At 38.8% G+C, this 6,022-nt stretch overlaps 1 pseudogene; it reads right to left on the reverse strand.

Annotated features, from left to right (window-relative positions):
• Positions 1 to 2,768: 2,768 nt before the first annotated feature.
• Positions 2,769 to 5,366, reverse strand: LOC145660140 (alpha-1-antitrypsin homolog; annotated as a pseudogene).
• Between the last annotated feature and the right edge of the window lie 656 nt (positions 5,367 to 6,022).

Raw genomic sequence — 6,022 nt, forward strand, 5'->3', positions numbered from 1 at the left:
CACATTTATTAACATTTGTAGAAGAAATTGAGCTACGGGTGGCCATTTGTTCTGTTACATAATAACTGTATATAAATATATAAAGTCTACAGGCTTTGATTTCTCATTTCCATATAGAGATATGAAACTGGGGTACAAAGGTAATCCTGTGCACAAATGCATGTAAAATAAGCCTTGTTTTATAGAAAATTGTGTTGTAATCAAAGCCTAATTTTCAGTTCAAATTCAATTACTTCTTAGGAATAAATCTTTAATTTTAATTTTTTTTTTTTTAGTTGTCAAAAAACACATACAAACTGTTCACTTTTTAAAAGAAATAAAATGGCTTTATTATCGTTCAATACCATAGAGCTTTCTTCTGTCCTTTCTAGATGCCAAGGGACAACTTCATTACTAATATCATTACCAGAAGATACAAGAGTCATAAAGACCCTGCTACCATTGCTGGGTTTAAGCAGCATTACTCGGCCAAACTGGGAGAAAGTGTAAGTGTCTACATCATTTTATACTATAATTTTAATGATTTATATAGACTGTATCCACAGTTTTATTTATTTAGCCTTCACACTTTCCTGACTTATACAGATGGTAGTCCAAAATATGCTGTCCATTAGTGGAGTTTCCACTGCCCAGGGGTGGTCAATGGATGATTCATTTCCTTTACAATTCATCACTGATTATTTCTCATTTCTCACCCAAGAAATGGGAGGACTGTAAGGAGGTTCGTACCATCCGGAGCAGAACTGCTGAACACTTTATGATCACAGAGTCAAAGGAAGAGATTTGCTCTTTGGACCACAGCGCCCATGTAGAAGGTGCAGATGTACTTTCTTGCATAAATCTAGCTTTTCATTAAGAACACACAGTAGGACATGATGTTTGTTCACTTTAAATATGTGCCTGTACTTTATTATGTAATTCCATTTGTATTGATTTTTGGGAAAAATAAACATTTGTAGATGTAAGAGAGGATCTGGGTGGAGTAGCGGAATCTATTACAGAGGCAGTCAAAGTGGAGAATACCCCAGCTGGTGAGTAGCATCAAAGCACCACATCAATAATCAGAGTTTACATACATCCACTCCATGCACACCAGTTTTAAAATTCTACTTTTATTTCAAATATAAAGGCTCAGAATGCAAGAAGTTGAAGAGAGTACGCATCTTCTTCAGACGAGCATGGCAGGCTATAAAAAGCACCTTGTCCTGTGCCAAGCGCTCCAACAAAATTAGCCCTACTCTTTAACTTTTCCCAGGTCTTTTTACCAATTTATTTTGTATTTCTTTTTTCCCTTCATTTTCCCCAACCTGTCTTTTCATCTTCTGAAATAACATCTTTTGACTTTTTGATTTATTTTTGATTAATAAACTTTACTTCATGCAAAGATTTTGTCTGTTTGCATTCTGGACCTTTTAATCATATTTTTCATTCTAAGACCAACCAGGTTATAATTCTAATTCAGCCAAATAAATCTTGAATGATTCAACTCACTTTAATAACATTTTTAGATTATCACATATATGTACAGTTTCATGTCACTCAGCATTAAGAGAGAATTTCACACTCACCTTTAGTGAGAGGAAGTACAGTAAAGAGAAAACATAAACTGAGCATCTCAGTTTATGTAATTCCTTATCTCAATGGAAACACCATTGACCTCCCAGCACACACTGACAACTGTGTTCAAGAGTAGGGGTTGGGTGTCTGATAGAGGGCTAGGGTGAGCTCTTAGAGCTAAATGGCCCTCCAAACTGAGGGTTTCAGAGTCTCACTTCAAATTGTGCATTAGGAGAAATTTCTCAGAATCCCTTGTGAATCATTGAAAAAATGGATGCAGAAGACAGGGGTAGATTTCAACCACTAGCCTTTTTAACTCAGTCCCAAGGAGCAAGATGACACTTGAAAACAAGGAGTAGGAGGAAAAATGAGAGGGGATTGGGCCTTGCTAAAAATCTAAGCACTAAATCTAAGAATACAATGGTTTAAAACATATTACTTTTAATATGCATGGTTTTACCTAATCCTAGAGATATATAATAAAGTTAAGATATCTGTTACAGGACAAGGAGGTTTTCAGATCCAGTACAGACATTAAGTCATATAAGATCAAATAAATTTGAAAAAAGAACAAACATTTTTACTCTATAATGCACCATCTTAAAAAAAAATGAGACCCCCTCTAAAATCCTCAATGTCAGACCTAGCTACCATACACTGTACATTCTTTAAATTGAGAACAGCATTTTGAAGTCTGATTTCTGACTCAGTTACTGTTCAAATGGACAAATTAACACAAATTACATCAAATATGGCCCATCCAGTTACTGGCTTAGACACAGCGTTAGTGTAATTCTTATTACTTTATCTGACACCAAATCAAAGGTGATAAATCTGATTTTGAACCCTGACAGACTCAGAGGGGCCTGGATGTTGCACCAACTGCTGTGATCAGATCATCATAGTGAATCAACATACAAGACAACGCACTGGGAAATAACTCAAAACTGATTTATAAGTGAATCACAGGACTGTTAGAGAGTTTGGAGCTTAATGTACGTCTGTCACATTGCTATGTCTGTTTTAGAATTACATAGTTCCATATGACTTAAGTAATATTTGTATGAAACACTGATATATATGACCAACATACCTAATGTTATAACTGCCCCTGATTTGTGTGCTACAGACTGCCATGATTGGTTTGTCAAAACAAATGAAGACTCATTCAAATATCACTCAACAACTTTATTTCCATTCAGATGCCTGGGTTTGTGTACATCTGTATTCACTGTGCCATCAGAAATAATCCAACAGTCTGTTACTTTTTCTCATATCTGGTGTAAGGGAACTGGACTAAGTCTGAAAGGAGCATTTAATTTTAAGTTTAATTATAGCTAAATGAAGTCCCTTCTATATGTAGCTCACTAAAATAGCACAACATTTAGCCTTTCATTGCTCTGAGATAATACAGAGACGTGACTATATTTGTTGCTAATTGATATGAGAGATATCAGTAGCACTCCCATCGTACTGCTGACTAGACTGTGTGGGAGACGTCTACCACTACACAGTGGGGTTGGTTATCTTTCCCATGAACAGGATACTCCTGATGTTCTTCTCCACAATGAAGACTAGGAACGGTCTGCTGACTTCTGTTTTGAAAGGCAACGCTGACATGAGCACGATTTCAACAGTTGTGGCAGCTGCAGCCTGAGTGCCCTGCTCATCCACGCTGAGGACGGCCTTGTGTAGGACCTGTGGGGAAGGACCAATCTGGGCAGTCATTGAATGACACTTTAAAGTATGTAAGCAGTAGATGCATTAACTTCTGAACAGTCCTTGATGGAAAGCAGTTGGAATTTGGCTGTGGCATCTCACCAGTGTGTTGACTGAATGTAAAATCATTGTGCAGTGTAAAGCGTCTTTGGGTACTGAGAAAGGCGCTGTATAAATGTTACTTCATATCGTATCATATCAAGAGAGGCAAACCTAAAAATTCAATTTTTTATTTGAAGCTGAGAGTGCAGTCTAAATTCTACTGGATATTTAAGATGGGCAGTCTCTGCCAAGATCCCACCAAATTTCCCATAACGGAAGAGAATGATCACATCATTGTTCTTTCCAAAACAAACAGACATCAGAAAGCCATTGATTTTTTTGCCCCAAAGACCCCCCAGACGTCTACTGAGAAGGTTTTAAACAATATTTCCCAAACTTATAATGTGACACTCTAGACATGACAGCAAATCTCTTAAAGGGTTTACCACATACCTTAGAAACTGCCAATTTGGCCCCTTTACTGATTCCAGAGAAGTCTGCGCTGTCTGAGAATGCATCAACCATTCCCATCTCCTTCAGTGTGTCCCCAAGACAGGAGGAAGCAGACACTCAGAACTTGGGCATATACAAGTCCAAAGTGCTGGAGAACAGAGATGATCAGTCAGGAAAACACACTCTTACATGGAATAGCATAAGCAAAAATATTTATTTAATACTTTTTTGCCATTGGTGACCTTGTCAGGGAGTAAAGGTTCTACTCTGTGGTAGTACTTAACATGTTTAAGTGAAATTCTATTTTTAAAAGCATTTCATGATACATTACGTTTCGTGGACTTTTTCCTTCCAGTACTTGAGGTGATCCTTGCTGATGTGTTTCTCCACCTCCTCCATTTTTCCCTGGTCAGGCAGGACGATCATCATGGACACGTTTCCATTATATGGCAGCATGATAATGGACGTAAAGTTGCCCTGGTCATAGTAGAAGTCATATTTGCCATTTCTGTTCATCATATCCACAGGCACTGTGGTGTTCTCATCCACATGAAAGTCACCTTTGCTGGTGTGCTCCACTTTAAAAGCCTCTTGCCATTTACCTGACAGAGTGAAATACAAAACTGGTTAGTGCAGTTCAGGTGAAATACATGAAAAATTATTTAATCTCTAGTGGGTTCTGCTTGTCTACTCTTACCTTTGAAATACATATAGTTGATGAGCATCATCACAGTGGCAGCATCCAGACTCTTGACCATATCAGTGATCATGTCCTTGGTCTTTTTGGCAATTAACTTGTTGATCTCTTGCACAGCGACTTCAGGTGTGGAAAAGTCCACACTGAAGGCTTCACCTTTGTAGAAGTGCTGGATATCTTTCAGAAACTTGTCTTCAGGCTTGAAGCCTTTTTGTACAGCTGCAGCTCCTCCTATCTCCAACAGTAGGGCATCCTGGCTGTGGTCCAGCATGTGGAGAAGGTGCTCATAGCCTTCATTGACCTGATCAGCTGTGAGAGCACTGTAGTCCAGAGTGCTGAAGATTTGTGAGTGGGTATTGCTCTTGGCCCCCAGGGCCAGCATGGATAGAGCCATGGAGATACTCAGAGGAGAGAAGAAGATATTCTTGCCCTGGGTGTCAGGATGGCTGGCCAGCTTCTTGTAGAGGGAGAAGGCAAAGTCTGCGTTGTGGGGTGAGAGTTTGTGGCAGGGTTTGTCTTCTCCATTCTGGTGGGGGTGGGCTGCATCCTTGCCATGATGGAGATGTTGATGGTGATCTGTTGAATGGTCTTGATCATGATCCTGCTCCTTGATGCCTACAGTCCAGTCCACTGACAGTATGAGGACAACCATCAAACAGCACTGGACCTTTCCCCACATTTTAACACCTGCAGAAGCACTGCACAGATTTGAAATGTATCATATGCAGGTTCATTTAAACACAACTGTTACATTAGAAAATAGTCAACACATGGATTTTCATAAGAGAGGTATATACGTGATAGCCTGCATGGAGACTACTTCTGAGTCTAGTCTTTAATTCAGTTTTTACATTTTTAAAGATGTAATAGATCACTGTTGAAGTGTTTGCCATTTAGTTGAAACAAGATCTGAGGAAAAAATTATTTGTATCTCCAGAATATCAGTCATCTTACAGTACATTTACTTACCATCCACGTCCTGTCAGCAGTAAACTATTGGGATTGAGTTCATACATTTTATAGCCTGTTTCGTGTAATCTGAGGTCAGTCCTTTAAACATTAACCACTGAGGGGCTGTTTCAAATAGAGCAGGAACATTGCACAGCATTCATCCTTTAGTTAACATTACTGATGCCAAAACCCTGTACGCTGGCATTGTTAGCTCTGGTATTGATTTCTGTGAGGCTGTGTAGTCTCATTCCAAACTCAGCTGCTGCGGTCTTCGAATACACTAACTGATCTGTGTACATAAGTGCAATTCTTTTTATCAGCTATACAGGATGGCAGTCTTTTTTCATATTAGCTAACATGTACTTAGTACTTTCAGAGCTCTTTTTATTCTCGGTACCACTGACCTCTCTGAGAACCTTCACACAACTTGAACGATTCCTCGCCATCGCAGCCAGTTTTGGAAGCTTTTGAAAGTGCACATTTAGCCACACAGCATGTTTCAATCTCAGGTGTATGCATTTTTATTTTATTTATTTACCTCATATTTCAATTTAAGCTTGTATCATTAGCCCTGCTGTCATCATTTACCATCAGGGTCATCTG

The sequence above is a fragment of the Electrophorus electricus genome, chromosome 2, assembly GCF_041902795.1.
Source record: "Electrophorus electricus isolate QZ-2024a chromosome 2, ASM4190279v1, whole genome shotgun sequence".
Taxonomy (NCBI): domain Eukaryota; kingdom Metazoa; phylum Chordata; class Actinopteri; order Gymnotiformes; family Gymnotidae; genus Electrophorus; species Electrophorus electricus.